Raw genomic sequence first — 16,824 nt, forward strand, 5'->3', positions numbered from 1 at the left:
GAGTAGGGTAGCCCCTCATCCAATGACTGGTACTCTTATAAGAAGAGGGAAATTTGGACACATACACACACAAAGGTAAGATGGCCATGTGATGATGGAGGGAGAGATTTGAACAATGCTGCCATAAGCCAAGGAATGCCAAGGATTGCCGGCAACCACCAGAAGCTGGAAGAGACAAGGAAGTATTCTTCCTTAGAGACTTTGGAGGGAACATGACCATGTTGACACTTTTTTTTTTTTTTTTTTAAAGTCTTTAATTTTTTTTTTTTAAAATTTATTTATTTATTTATGGCTGCGTTGGGTCTTCGTTTCTGCGCGAGGGCTTTCTCTAGTTGCGGCGAGCAGGGGCCACTCTTCATCGCGGTGCACGGGCCTCTCACTATCGCAACCTCTCTTGTTGCGGAGCACAGGCTCCAGACGCACAGGCTCAGTCATGTTGACACTTTTATTTTGGACTTCTAGCCTCCAGAACTATGAGTGAATAAATTTCTGTTTTTTTATGACACCCAGTTTGTAGTACGTTGTTATGGCAGCCCTAGGGAACTAATACAGTTATGTTCCTTGAATTCTAGATACAATGTAATGATACACACTGAAGTGCTAGATTAATTTAGCTTTGTAAAATGGAGTTACTGCTAGGAAAATGTCTTTAAAATTTTGATGCCAATAATGATGAATGGAGGACATAAGCAAAGAAATAAGTGTTTCCTGAGATTCCGCAGGAAGGGGCTGGGGTGATGAGACCATACAGGAGAGAGACGAACAGACCAATATGAAGATTCTGGGAGGCTAATGTCCCAACTTAACTGAGGCCTTCAGCAAATGTTAGGAATACAAATAAGGATTTTTAAAGCTAGGATGACCAACCATCCTGGTTTTCCCAGAACTGAGGGGTTTCCCAGGACATGATACTTTCAGTGCTAAGCCTGGGACAGTCCCAAGTAAACCAGGATAAATTGATCACCCTATTAAAGCTACATGCAGAACAATAAAGTGGTCAAGAGAGAGATGTTTTGCTGCCCGAGGTATATTAGGTAATGTTTTATAAATGCCAAAAGAAATCACAGTTATTCAACTCTTACTTGACACCTGTGTTCTCTGTCAATGAGAATTATTTTCACATGGAAAAGGAGAGAGCAAAAATGGCTGTGAGGAATTTGAACTTGATGGAAAGATAGCACGTAACTTTATCAAATTAGTTCATATTTCATTCATTCAGCATCCAGTGCTCCAGACACCAGTTTAAGTCCTGAGATACATGGCAAATGATGCTTCTTGCTGTCTACTTGGCACCTTGTAACCAACAATAGTGGGAGAGTCTGAAACCTGTCATTGGCATTGCCTGTACCCCTCCCTCCCAGACCATCCTATAGAACCTCTGCAGCTCTGCTTCTCTGCAGTGCTCCCATCCTCCCAGGATTCCTGATTTGCAGCTCTAGAAGTACCCAATTACTTGCTGTCTCCACCCTTCCCAATACAGCCAGCTTCTCCCTCCTCTGGGATTTGCTCCTGGTCAGAGCCCACACCTGCACTGTGGTCTTTGAATCTGAGTCCCTCCCTTCCTTTGAAACCTGCTCAAAAAATCACCTACTTGGGACTTCCTTGGTGGTCCAGTGGTTAAGACTCTGCCTTTCCACTGCAGGGGCCATGGGTTCAGCCCCTGAAAGGGGAACTAAGATCCCACATGCCCTGCGGTGTGGCCAAAAAAATAAATAAAATCACCTACTTTTGTGATTTACTGGAAATTTGCTAAGAGTTTTTCAGGTGCTCTCACCACAAACACACACACACGTGTACACACACACACAGAGATAACTATGTGAAGGGATGGATATGTTAATTAGCTTGACTGTAGTAGTCATTTCACTGTGCATATCAAAACATCAAGTTGTATACCTTAAACAAATACAATTTTTATTTTTAAAAAAACTCGCTTCCTCCAAAAAGTTTTTCTTGATCAAGTTCACTCTACTCTAATCACTTATTATTTCATGTCCTGAGTTCTCATATACTTTACTCAATAAGTATATTCGTTGTAACTGCTATGATTAAAATTGTAATTGTGAGTTTGGTCCACAATCCATGTGATATTCAGCAGTTCCAGGATTGGGAATCCTCTGGCGGTCCAGTGATTAGGACTCTGCAGTCTCACTGCCAAGGGCCCAGGGTTCAATCCCTGGTTGGGGAACTAGGATCCCATAAGCCGTGCGATGTAGCCAAAAACAAACAAACAAACAAACAAAAACAGTTCCAGGATTATGTATCTGATAGGATGGGTTGCCAAAAGGTAGGATGATTATCTCTGATCACTTGTGTTTTACCTTGTACATGCTCTTAATTGCTTCCTCCCAAGAGAAGGGGCAAGACGTATAATCTCTGTCAGAGTGCAGCAAAGATGGGAGCCCAGTATTCTGTCTTGTGTACTATGTTGTTGATGGCTGGCTAATTCTTGTGACTGATCTTTTGAACCAGTTAGAATTGGCTTTCCTCTGACTGCTTTGCTATGCAGGAAGAATCTAGGAACCCCTCACATGACTTGCATCCCAGTTTCCAGGCTCAGATGAATGACATCTCCAGGGCATTGTAGGTACTTCATCACTTAACAGCCCTGAAGGCTACCATCGGTATCTACTTTTTATTAACATTGTTCTTTTACAAACATGTTTCATAGAACTAAATGTTTCAATATCTCCCTCATTCCAAACTGGGTGATGGAAAATTAGAAATAGACCGAAAGCATCTCAATTTTTAAGAGACAAGAGTGAGCCTGACATTGATCCTGAGGCAAATTCTAGAATGATTTATTAAAAGCATAGATTGTGAGCCGCTAGACGAAATGATCACTGGGGTCCAATTTTAGCTTACTAAAAATAAGTCATACCAGTATAACCTAATACCCTTTGATATCAGGGAAATTCACTAAACAAGTGAATCTGAAATTCATCAGTGAGATTTGATATTTGACTAGGTATAGAATGAGGTATATGTGGAAAAAATAGAGAAATGTGTCTAGTTGTTTGTACAACTGAGGGGAATTATTAGCTGCTTGAATGGCCACACCCAAAGAGAATGATTAATAGACTGCTGGCTGTTCTGAAGAGAGATTTCCAGTGAGGAATCTATTCTCAGTCTGATCCTTCCAGCAGTTTATTAAAGGCTTGCATGTTGTAACAAAGGCATATTTATAAAATCTGAGTGTGTCCAGTAATTGGGAAGGATAGTAAATACATTAAATGACAGAATCAAGATACGATATGATCTGAATATACCAGAGTGATGGTCAAATCTAATAAGATACAAATTATATACTTATATGCAGAAAACCAACTGTGGAGCAGCCTCTGTGAATAAGACTTAAATGTTTTCACTGGTCAGTATCAGTCAGTACTGCTAAAACAGCTAATGCAACCCTAAGCTACAATAGAAATGCAGCATCTGGATGGAGTGAGATGAGAGGTCCATATCTCATAGTCCTTTGTGCTTAACAGACCACCTCTGGAGTATTGTGTTAAATTCTGAACCCTACCCTTTAAGTGAATCTTTCCTTCTCATTCTACACCTTAAGGTAACAGTTTCAATTCACCTGGAAATCAATGATTCCCAAGTCTGTATCTCCAGCCAGAACTTTCCTCTGGTTCTCACATCTACATTTGTTTATTTCCAGTTGCTCACCAGACATCTCTAGTTGATTGTGCTCTTGACATCTCAAATTCAAGACGTCAAAAGTCAGAGTCATCATTCCTACCCATGTGTTACCATCTCCTACAACACCAGTGCTCACACAGTAAAACCTGTTCTTCCATGAATTTTTAAAAATCTCTGATAATGGCATCCACCTGCTTTAATCTGAAGATCCTGGGAACTGGGAATTATCCTTGATTCCATTTACCTCACTCCATGTACCCAATGTTAATTACCAATTTCCTATCATTTCTACTATTGCATCTCTCCTTAATCCCTTCATTTTCTTCATATCTGCTTGTCACTGCCTGAATTTCAGGCATCAGTTCATTTCTCAGTCAGATTTCCTGCAGTTCCTTGAACCCCAAATTTCCCTTATGTCTCTGTGCTTTTGCATTTACTGGTATTTATTTAAACCTATGATAGATACACATATTGAATATTATGCTATGTGCTAGAGATTAAAAACATGTATTTGCCCTCAATTTGCTCATGGTTTAGTGAAAGAAAAAGCCATAAAATTATTATAACATTAAGTGTAAAGATCGAGGTCTTATGGAGGTACAGAGGGGAAAACCTACGTAAGTCAAGGCTGGAGTGGGAAACTTTCTTGAAGGAGATGAGACCTGAGTTCAGAGGGCATAGGAATTAGCCAATTCTGGAATTCCTGGTAGAGGGTATAGAGCATAAGCAAGGTTATGAAGATCAGGAACAGACAAGTATATGTGGGAAAACAGAACGTTTGGTATTGATATACGGTAGAGCGAGAAATAGAAGGCTGACTATAGATGAGACTGAAGAGGTAGGCAGGGCCCAGCTTACAATAACATGATAAGGACCATGGGCATTATTCTATGGGCAGCAGTGAGCCATGAAAAGATTTTATGAAGAAAAAATTGAAATCGTCTCATTTGTAATTTTAGTGATCTTTGATAACAGTGTTTCATATTTTAGCATTAACTGTTTTTTCACAGCCTTACTGAGATGTAATTCAAATGCCATGCAGTGCACCCATTTAAAATATACAATTCAATGTTTTTTCAGTATATTCACAGATATGTGCAACAATTCCCACGATTTTAGAATATTGTCATCATCTCAAAAATAAACCCCTTACCTTCTAGATATCACATGCCTATCCTCCCAACCTCTTCTCCTTGCCCTAAGCAAGCACTTAATGTCCTTTCTGTCTCTATAGATTTTGCCTGTTCTAGACATTTCATATGAATGGAATCATATACTGTATGGTCTTTTGTGACTGGCTTCTTTTGCTTAGGATAATATTTTCAAGGTTCATATATGTTGTAACATGTATCAGTACTTCACTCCTTTATATGGCCATTTTAATATTCCGTTTTATTGATATATATTTTGTTCATTCATCAGTTGATGGACATTTGGGTTGCTTCAATCTTTTGGCTAATTGCAGTATTATGTCTATACATACTCATGTCCAAATTTTTGTGTGGACATATTTTTTCATTTCTCTTAAATATATACCTAGGAGTGGAATTTCTGGGTCATATTGTACCTCTCTATGTTTAATGTTTTGAGGAACTGCCAGAATGTTTCCAAAGTGGCTGCAGCATTTTACATTCCCTCCAGGAACATAGGAGGGTTCCAAATTCTCTACATCTTGCTAACACTTGTTAATTTCTATTTTTTTATTATAGTTATCCTAGTGAATGTGAAGTAGTATCTCATTCTGGTTTTGATTTGCATTTCCCTCATGACTAGTGATGTTGAGAACTTTTTCATGTGCTTATTGGCCATTTATATGTGTTCCTTGGAGAAATGCTTAGTTAGATCCTTTGCCCATTATTAATTGGGTTATTTTTCATTTTATTACTGAATTGTAATGTTACTAGCTGGAACCGGAACTGAACTCAGGTTCAGCTTCTCAGTGCCCCAAAGTCAACGTTCAAGAGACAAGTGTTGGTAGAAAAAGAAAGATGCTTTATTCAGGAAGCCAGCAACCTGGGAACATGGTGGACTAATGTCCCCAAAACCATTTCCCCATTGCCGATCAGGGGCAAGAGCTTATAAAGGAAAGCTTCAAGGGTGTGCAGGCAGGGGGCTACATGCAGAACAGCACAGTCAACTCTGACAACCATCTTGAAACTGGTCGTGTGGTGGTCTGGTCAGTGTCATCTTGATTGTTTTAAGCACAGTTAATCTTTAACTCCAGGGTCGATTTGTTCCCATTTCCTGAGGCCAGTTCTGGAATTCTGCAAGATGGAGCAGCTTATGTCCAGCTTTTGGAGGTTCCTTAAAAAACTAAAAATAGAATTACCATATGACCCAGCAGTCCCACTACTGGGCATATACCCAGAGAAAACCATAATTCAAAAAGACACATGCACCCCAATGTTCATTGCAGCACTATTTACAATAGCCAGGTCATGGAAGCAAGCTAAGTGTCCATTGACAGCTGAATGGATAAAGGAGATGTGGCACATATATACAATGGAATATTACTCAGCCATAAAAAGGAACAAAATTGGGTCATTTGTAGAGACGTGGATGGACCTAGAGACTGTCATACAGAGTGAAGTAAGTCAGAAAGTGAAAAACAAATATCGTACATTAATGCACATATGTGGAATCTAGAAAAATGGTACAGATGAACTGGTGTGCAAGGCAGAAATAGAGATACAGATGTAGAGAACAAACATATGGACACCAAGGGGGGAAAGCGGGGGGTGGGGGGTTGTGGTAGTGGGATGAATTGGGAGATTGGGATTGACATATATACACTAATATGTATAAAATAGATAACTAGTAAGAACCTGCTGTATAAAAAAAAAAAATTCAAAAAAAAAGATCAAGCAGCTTATGTTATGCCTAGAGTCTAGTCATCATGCAGTTAGCTTTTTCCCTCTGGTGGCAGTTTTAGTATCTGCAAAACAACTCAGGAATGTGCATCAGACACTATTATCTATGTCCTTCAAGGAAGAACTAAACATTCTGTGACTGCTACATGGCTGATTTACTGTTTAAATTGTTACCAGTTCTCCTGGCCCAGCTGCTACTTTTGTCACTACATGTTCACATCCTTTCAATCATTAATTCTTGAGCCAGGTTTTTGTGACTTGGGGGAGGCCTGGGAGAGTACTGCTTTTCTACAAACAAGAGGCAGGCAGAGGACATGGCGGTGGGGTTTTTTTCCCCAGAAGGCCCCATAGGGTCCTGCTCAGTTACATTAAGAGTTCTTTATATATTCTAGATACAGTGACTTATCAGATATATGATTTGAAAATATTTTGTTCTATGATGTCCTTTTACTTTCTTGATGTTGTCCTTTGAAGCACAAAAGTTTTTAAGGTTTGATGAAGTCCAATTTACCTATTTTTTCTTTTGATGCTTTTACTTTTGGTGTCATATCTAAAAAAAATCCTTTGCTAAATTCAAGGTCATCAAGTTTTATCCCTATGTCTTCTTCTAAATGTTTCATAGTTTTGGCTCTTACATTTATGCCATCGATCTAAGGTGTGTTAATTTTTGTATATGGTGTAAGGGCACAATTTCATTATTTTTCATGTAGCTATCCAGTTGTCCCAGCACCATTTGTTAAAAAGACTATTGGATGGTCCTGCCACCCTTGTTGAAATTAACTTGACCAGAGATGCATGGGTTTATTCCTGGACTCTCAGTTCTATTCCATTGATCTATATGTCCATCCTTTTTCCACACCACACTTTATTTATTATGTTTGCTTTCATTAAGTTTTGAAATTGTGAAGTGTGTTTTTCACACTTTGTTTTTCTTTACCAAGATTGTTGGGCTATTCTGGGCCCCTTGCAATTCCATATGAATTTCAGAATCAGCTTGCAATTTCTACCAAGATATAAGCTGAGATTCTGGTGGGAGTTGCTTTGAATCAGTAGATAAATTCTGGGAGTATTGCGACCTTAACACATTTTTGACCGGAGATATATTACAGCCACAGGCATTAGTTTCTGCAAAAATCCCCTGGTCAGTAATGTGTTAACAATGTTAATTCTCCCAGTCATGGGACATTTTCTGTTATTGAGTTGTTCTCTAATTTCTTTCAGCAATGTTTTGTAGTCTTCAGAGTATATCTGTTTCACTTTTTTTATTGAATTTAGTCCTAAGGATTTGATTCTTTTTGATGCTATTGTAAATGGAAGTGTTTTCTTAATTTCATTTCTGCACTGTTCATTAAAAGTTCATAGAAATACAACTGATTTTTGTATATTGATCTTGTATCCTGCAACTCTTTTGGACTTCTTTATTAGTTCTGATAGTTTTTAAGTAGATTTCTTAGAATTTTCTATATGTAAGATCATGTCATCTGCAAATAGAAATAGATTTACTTCTTCCTTTCCAGTATGGATGCCTTTTTCCTTTTCTAGCTTAATTGTCCTGGCCAAAATCTCCAGTACAGTATTAAATAGAAGTGGGAAGAACATACATTCTTGTGCCTGATCTTAGGAGGAAAGCATCTAATTTTTCACTATTAAGCATGAAGTTAGCTGTGTGTTTTTTTAGATGCCCTTTATCAGGTTGAGGAAGTTCCACTCCATTTCTCAGTTTGTTTTTATCATGTAATGGTGTTGGATTTTGTCAAATCCTTTTTCTGCATCTATTAAGATGATCATGTGACTTTCATTTAAATTCTATTGATATATTAATTGATTTTCAGTTGTTGAACCAGTTTAGCATTTCTGGGATACACCCCACTTAGTCATGGTATAAAATTCTTTTTATATGTTTCTGGATTTGGTTTCCTAGTATTTTGTTGAGGACTTTTACATCTACATACATAAAAAAATATTGGTTTGTAGCTTTTCTTTTTTTCTTGTGATGAGTTGAGAAATCTTCCCTCCTCTTCTGTTATTTAGAAGAGTTTGTGAAGAATTGGTATTCTTCTTTAAATGTTTGGTAGAATTCAGTGATGAAGCCGTCTGGGTCTGGGTTTTTCTTTGTAAGTTGCTTTTTTATTACTAATTCAATCTCTTCATGTGTTTTAGCTGTATTCAGATTTCCTATTTCTTCTTGAATTAGTTTTAGCAGTTTGTATCTTTCTAGGAATTTGTCCATTTCAGATGAATTATGTAATTTGTTGGCATACAGTTATTCATAGTATTTATTTATAAGCCTTTCTATTTAGTTGGGTCTGTAGTAATATCCCCTCTTTCATTTCTGATTCTATTAATTTGAATTTTCTCTTTTTTTTTCTTGGTCAGTCTAGCTAAAGATTTGTCAATTTTGTTGATCTTTGCAAAGAACTAGCTTTTGGTTTTATTCATTTGTCTCTACTTTCCATTCTGTATTTCATTAGTTTCTGCTCAATCTTTATTATTTCCTTCCTTCTGCTTGCTTTAGGTTTAGTCTGGTCTTCTTTTCCCAGTGTCTTTAGGTGAAGTGTTAGGTATTGATTTCTTTCTTCTTATAGGCATTTACAAATATAAATTTTCTTCTCAGCACTGCTTTAGCTGCCTTCGTATTTTAAAGATAGCTTTTCTGGATACAGGATTCTTGGTTGACAGTGTTTTTCCTTTGAGCACTTTGACTATATTATTCCACTCCCTCCTAAACTCAATTGTTTCTGCTGAGAATTCAACTTTTAATCTTATTGGGACTCCCTTGTAAGTAATGATTCATTTTTCTCTTGCTGCTTTGAAGACTTTCTTCTTGTCTTTGACTTTCAGCATTTTTACTGTTTCTGTTTGTGAATCTCTTTGTGTTTATCATCCTTGGAGGGTTTTTTGTTTGTTTGTTCATTTGTGTTTTTTTGTGTGTGTGCTACTTCAATGTGTAGGTTAATGTTTTTCAATAAATTTGGGAAGTTTTCAGCCATACTTCCTTGAATATTTTTTTCTGCTACTTTATCTCTCTCCTTTCTTTCTGGTGCTCCCATTATGTGTATGTTGGTGCATTATACGGTGTCTCACATTTCTCTGAGACTCTATTTTTCTTCATTCTTTTTTCTCTGTTCTTTGGCTTGCATAATTTTTGTCCTCAAGATTATTTATTCGTTTTGTGTGTGCCAGTTCTAATCTACTGCTGAACTCATCTAGTGAATTTTTTAAATTTCGGAACTGTATTTTTCAACCCTATAATTTCCATTTTATTCTTTTTATAATTTCTTTCTCTTTGTTGACATTTTGGATTTGATACAACATTGTAATCATACCTTCCTTTTCTTGCTTAGTCATGGTTTCCTTTACTTCTGTGAACTAAATGGTTACTTCAATGATTTTTTCTGATAATTTTTGTATTTGGTCTCTCACAGGCAATTTGTGCTGCCTATTTTTATTTTGGTGTATGGATTATACTTTCCTATTTCATGCATGCCTTGTAATTTTTTGTTGGAAACTGGACATTTTATATTGTAGCAACTCTGGGTACTGCCCCCACCCTGGGGCTTGTTATTTTTACTGTTTCTTTATTTAGTGACTAACTGGGTTATTTTAGTGAAGGCTGTTCTCCCTTACCCCACAGTATTCAACTTCTGATGTTGCTGAGGGAGGCATAGCTTTGGGTATGCCCACAATCACTCTGCAATGTCAGTAGATTTCTCTTACTCTTTCCCTGGCCAAATTCAGCTGTTAAACTCCTCTAATTGAAGCCTATTGCTCTGTTGTTTTCAATAATGCTCTGGGGCATAAATCACTCTACAAACTAACCCCATCAAACTCTGGCTCCTTTGAAAGATTAATTTCTGAGGTTGGTGTGTGATTTTTGTTCTGACCCTGGGAGGGCTCTCCCTAGCTCTTTTATTCTTTGGTTCTCTCCAGCAAACTAGCTGGCCTACAGTTTAGTCTGTATCTTCAGTCTCTTCCCAGTTGCCTTTCGCCACAAACTCCTTTGTTTTTGAAAGTGCTTTTAGGCTTAAATTTTCATTCTCTCTTGCAAATGAAGTTAGCTCCTTTGGAAAGAGATTAGGATTTATCTGTTTTATGGCTTGTTTCTTCCCCCAAGTTAAACCTCTGAGTCAGTGTTCTGGAGTGAGGGTTGGGGACAATGGCAAGCTTCTTTCTGAGTAACAACCCTGCTCAATGGAGTGGGTGGGCAGCAGCCTTAGGTATCTTCACTTTACCTGTCCTAGCATGGAACTACCATATCACAAGTCAGGGCAAGAATGATCAGGGCCTCAGTATCTCAGTGTGCTATACCCAAGGTAGGGCCTCTGTTCCACAAGTGGGGGTTAGGCAGAAGGGTGCCCCAGTCTCTTAGCCACACTTGCCTGGGACTTAGCCTCAATATCAGTTAGCTGAGAGAAGGATGAAAATCACTGATATCCTGTTCCCCCTAGGAGGAAAGCCTTCTGTCAGGATATTGGGTAGAGAGGGAGTCCTGTATTCTTGGCTGAAAACAGTCTGGAGTGGAGTCTTTGCCTTGCTGAGCTGATGGGGAGGGAAGGTGTGATCTTGGTTTAAATATCACAGTCTCTTGCCTTTCTTACTGAATTTTCATAGATGTTCTTGAATAGATTATTCATCATTTGCTATTTTACCCCTTAGGACCATTTCCAGAGGCTTTAAAATTTTTGTTTTGTTTTGTTTTTAGTTTTCACCAATTTCACTAAGGACTGGATCAGTGGAATTGCTCAAGCTGTTGGTGCCAGAAGCCAATCGCCCTATTAGTATTTGATATAGATCATTTTGGTAGGTGTGATTAGAGCTGATGAGTGATTAAAAGAAAATGACTAGAGTCAGGCGTTATTATGTGTCAAAGATGTAAATAATGAGAACCTGAACTAAGGTAGTTGTTTAAGAGAGATTTGAGGATTTGGTGATTGTATGTATGGAACAAGGCAAAGAAGTCAGAAATACTCCCCAGGTTTCTAATATAGGTGATTGTGTGGATAGTGTGGATAGTGGTGATTGTGTGGATTTCCATCTAAGTGATGAACATGGGAGGAGGACTCTGGTTTGGACATGTTGAGTTTGAGGTGCTTGTGGATCACACAGAGATGTGTGAACCCCAGGGGAGAGGTCCAGGATGGAAATATATGTTTGGAAATCACCAACATTTAACATGATAATGAAAACCACAAAAGTAAATGGAATTGCTAAAAATAAATAGAGAATAAGAAAAGCAGTGTACAGACAACAGAACCCTGGAGAAGAACAACACTGAAGGGGAAGAGGCGGGCCCAGAAGGAGTCCCTGAAAGGTAAAAGGAATAGTGAGAGCACAGTGCAGTTTAATAGGAACCTAGTGCTTCAAGAAGTAACTGATCAACTCATTGTCTAATGTAGCAGAGTTCCTATAGGATAAGGATGTTAAAATACAGATTGAATTTAGCAATTTCTGCTTCCTGTCTCCTTGTTCAAATGGAAAATTCCTATGTAACTTTCAAAACTGCTCAGGCATCACATGCTAAGCCTTCTGTGAAACTTCCCCCTGTCACCCATTCTCCCCTTTCTTCTCCAGGTAGATTTGGACACTCCTCCTCCATGTTCTTAAAAACTGCTATTCATAATTTTATTATAGCACTTGTCACAGAGCTTTGTAAATGTTTGTCATTTTCTTGCATTAGACTAAGAGTATCCTGAGAGTTGGGGAATTTTATACTGTGCATTATAGTGTCATTTCACTTAGTACGGTGCCTGGTACATAGACGGTACAAGAAATCAATATTTGGTAGTGCATAAGATGACTTGAAACAATTTTTTATAAAAGATAGTGAAGGAACTGAAAATATTTATCAAAGAGAAAAAAGAATCTTAAGAGTGGTCTACTGTCTTCAGATATTTGAATGGTTGGCATATATATGGAAGAAGGATTTAACTTGTTTTCAGTGACCACTAAGACTGGGATGAATGAAAAAAAATGTCAAGAAAGGAGTATTTGCTTTACTTGAGAAATGGTTTACTAAATGATCAATGCAGGTATCAAATGAGTTGTCTTTTAGGTAGTGACAATTTTCTACAACTGAAAGTATCCAGTTAAAAGATGGATGACTGCTTGTGGAGGATATTGTAGATTGCATTCACACATCAAATGTGTGGCTGAATTTGATGATCTTAAAAAATTTTTATCCATCCTGGAGTTTTTTATAATAATGTTTCAAAATTCCATGTATTGTCAGCCAATGTACATGTTTCAAAATCAGGAAACCATAGTCTTTGGATCCTGGTCTCTGAAAAAAAGAAAATCAGTGTTGTCAGATTTAGCAAATAAAAATATAGGAGGCCCAGTTTAATTTAAATTTCAGATAAAAAAGAAAATGTTTTAGTGTATGGTTATGCTGTATAATATTTGGGATATACATACTTAAAAAAAATTCACTGTTTATCTGAAATTTAAACTTAACTGATTATCCTGAATTTTATCTGGTAACACTATCTCTACTGTCATGTACAAAATATTCAACTGCTATCATTGATAATATAGCAGGTGGGGGGCTTCCCTGGTGGCTCAGTGGTTAAGAATCCACCTGCCAGTGCAGGGGACATGGGTTTGAGCCCTGGTCGGGGAAGATCCCACATGCCACAGAGCAAGTAAGCCTGTGCGCTACAACTGAGCCTGCACTCTAGAGCCCGCAAGCCACAACTACTGAGCCCGCATGCCACAACTACTGAGGCCTGTGCGCCTAGAGCCTGTGCTCTGCAATAAGAGAAGCCACCACAATGAGAAGCCCGCGCACCGCAACAAAGAGTAGCCCCCACTCGCCGCAACTAGAGAAAGCCCACGCACAGCAACAAAGACCCAATGCAGCCAAAAAATATAAATAAATAAATAAATTTTTTAAATATTATAAAAAAAGAAAAAATATAGCAGGTGGGTTTTTAATATTGTGCCACAGGAAATGTCATAATTCTCAGGTGTTACTGTGTAAAGAAGGGGTTCCATTTTTGGCTCATATACTAAGGGAAAGTGACCTTTTCTCACTAAAAGTCACTTATAATACACCACCATCACCACAGTGGCAGAGGAACATTTGGTGTGCAGAGACTAAACACAGAACTGCACCATCATGCAGCAATAGACATTTCCTTTTGGGCGTTGTAGAAGCAAAGCTTCCCTTAGAAATAAGTAGATGAAAAACTCACAAGTAAATATTTGTAGTTTGAGCAAGTATATACACAAAAGCAAGAGTGGTAATAAAAGCCTTGAAGTAAGAAATGGATAGCCCAGTGCATACCAGATGGCATGAGACAACTCATATACAAAGGGTTAATCACCCCAATATATACAAACATCTTCCAGTGAATAAGAAGAAGCTAACAGAGAAGTAGACAAAGGATATGAACAGATAGTTTGCAGAAAAAGTTACATAAGGCCCTTATTTCCATTTAATTTAATCATATGCACTCATAAGAGACCTGCTAATTAAAGTTATATTGAGCTGCCATTATCACCTTTTAGATTGAAATAAATCCAAAGGCTAGTGAGGCTGTGGCATAGGGAAGTAGCCACTCTCACATATTGCTGATGGGAGTGCAAATTGCACGATCCGTATGGAGTCCAGTTGGGTGATACCTCGCAATATTCAAATGCATTCACTTCTAAGAAAGTAGTCTACAGATTGACTCTCACAATGTGCAAAGTGAAATATGTGTTTATATATGTACCTGTTTACTAATCGCAGCATTGTTTATAATACCAAAAGCAAGGTAAATATCTACCATTAGGGACAGACTAGATAAATTACGATATATCCATACAATGGACTGTTATGGAAATGTAAAAAACAAAAAGAATGATGAAGCTCTATTTACCAATGAAGATTTCCAAGATAATACAATTAAATGAGGAGGAAAAACAAGATGCAGAAAATTGTGTTCAGTGTGCTGCCATTTTAATAAAAAGGAGAGAGCAATAAGAATCATTATTTTTATGCCTAAAAACCACCAGACGGCTATACAGGAAACTCAAAAGATCATTTACCTGTTTGGAAGTGGGGTTGGAAATTGGATAGAGATGAAAAAATGTATGAGAGGGAGACTTTTCAATTTATACACTTTTAAACTTAATTTTTTCATCATGTGAGTGATTATTTTCAAAAACGTTGAATAAAGAATTCTGTGATTATTAGCTTTGGTTGAGTAACACATTTTTTAGTAAGAAACACTTCTTACCACACCCCATGGACCTACCCATCTAGAACTAGGGAAATTATATTGGGCTAGATTGTTACAGTGTCAGTGGCATTTGCCAACATTGAGAAGAACTCACTCTCTTTTTTTTTTTTTTTTCAGACTTTTATTATTTATTTATTTATTTATTTATTTATTTATGGCTGTGTTGGGTCTTCATTTCTGTGCAAGGGCTTTCTCTAGTTGCGGCAAGTGGGGGCCACTCTTCATCGCGGTGTGCGGGCCTCTCACTATCGTGGCCTCTCTTGTTGCGGAGCACAGGCTCCAGACGCGCAGGTTCAGCAATTGTGGCTTACGGGCCTAGTCGCTACGTGGCATGTGGGATCTTCCCAGACCAGGGCTCGAACCCGTGTCCCCTGCATTGGCAGGCAGATTCTCAACCACTGCACCACCAGGGAAACCCCAGAACTCACTCTTTTAATCTAACATGTCTTAATATCCAAAACATTAATGTATTAATGTGAAGCTTTAAGTTATTTCTCTGTAGACATGTTTGTGTGAACTTGTGGACTTGTTCTAATTCCTCTGCTCTGTGATATTATCATTTCTCTTTATATGAATCCCTGTTCACCTGATTTCATTGCCTTTATTTTTCATTTAAAATTTTCTCTTGTTAGTTCTGCCTCACCTCACCTTGGTTCTTCCTGCTCCATCTTCCTGCCCTTTCATTTGCATATACCATGTCTATTAGTCTATCACTTTCAGTATGACAGTGTGCATACACTTGCAAGCATGCACATCTGCATGGAATTGTGCATACTTATTTCTTGGTTCTGTGAATCTGTGTTGGTGGCATCAGCCTACTCAAACTTCCATTTTTTATATTCTCAAATCCCTTCCAGTTGAAAAACGTCGGTAAACTAACAGATCACTTTTAGAACTTCCTATACATATGAAATAATAGCCTGGTGGCTTGGAAAAAGAGTATGTACTGTTGAGAAGAGGACCATTTCGTCTTTCTTATGCTCTGTGGGACTAGGGTAGGAGCGGGTAGATGTTGATAATAGGAATCTTGACTCTACTGGGATTGGCTCAGGAAGTGGGACAGACTTGAGTTTACAGGTTGGTCCATCAGATAAAGAGAGAATTGAAAGAGACCAAAAGGGCTGAAATATGTGATGAATGGTAGATTGATGTTAGCTCTTCCATGTGCTTTTGCCTGAACTAAGGATTGTGCTCTTAAATTAGGGACAGTTTTACCTGTGGAATTTCTAGGATCAGCCTGTAGATGGGGAACATATTTTTTCAGGATAGGGAAAGAGCAGGGTATTTTTTTAATGCTTCTGATATTTACCAAGTTGGTGCCTCTGTGAAAGGTCAGCCTTATTAACCTCACCTTTCTTACACCTGCTGACTCAAGAAAACGAAAAGGAAACCCCAGTGGTGGCTATTGGCCTATCATTCATTGGCATGACTCAGGATTACTAGAGGCAGTATTAAAGAGGTGTTGAGAGGAGGGGGTTGAGATCTTGTTCCAGGGCATATTTGAGTGGGTATGTGTAAGTGTCCAGTCAGGGTTGATGGGGCTGAGAGTATCGGGTACAGGGTAAAGGCATGGCATACCAGGTCATAGCACAGGCTAAAGATGGTTTCGATGTTTCAATCAGGTGGAGAGAATCCAGTCAATCAAAAACTGAGTAGGATGTATAGAAGATAGGTAGGTGGGTGGTAGTCATCCTCTGGCAGTTCTGTGCATAAGGAGAGACTATAGTTGACTAGGGAAAACTATACCATTAGCTGCCTTCTTCCTCACAACTCCCCAAGCAGTCACAAGGCTGGGTGAGAAGTTCTGGGAAAGCTCTTGACCCCTAAGGGGATCAAGACAGCAAGCAGGTTAGTTGAGCGATTAACGATAATAGTAACAATGGGTAACATTTAGCATGTCCTTGTCATGTTGAGACCCGGTTAAGTGTGTTAAATGTATCATCTCATTTAATCTTCCCAATGATCCTATGCTGCATGTATGATTATTTTCCTAACTTTACAGTTTTGAAAATTGAAGTTCAAAGAAATTGAGTTATTTGTACAGTCTCATAGCATTTCAATGCTAGTTAGGATATGAACCATGA

General features: G+C 38.2%; 1 long non-coding RNA gene across 2 annotated transcripts in view; it reads right to left on the minus strand.

The window, feature by feature from the left end:
• Positions 1 to 438: 438 nt before the first annotated feature.
• LOC309620798 overlaps positions 439 to 16,824 on the minus strand; it is a 432,804-nt gene continuing 416,418 nt past the window's right edge. Inside the window, exons 6-7 of one of the 2 annotated variants that reach the window (XR_014239635.1) lie at positions 16,319 to 16,443; positions 439 to 5,958 (exon numbers count right to left, since the gene is read on the minus strand). This is a non-coding gene — a long non-coding RNA (uncharacterized lncRNA). Of the gene's footprint in view, positions 5,959 to 14,859; positions 16,444 to 16,824 lie in introns of those variants that run through there. The other variant, XR_014239636.1, reaches the window with a different exon arrangement.

This window comes from Balaenoptera borealis (assembly GCF_965194805.1).
Source record: "Balaenoptera borealis genome assembly, chromosome: X".
NCBI lineage: Eukaryota > Metazoa > Chordata > Mammalia > Artiodactyla > Balaenopteridae > Balaenoptera > Balaenoptera borealis.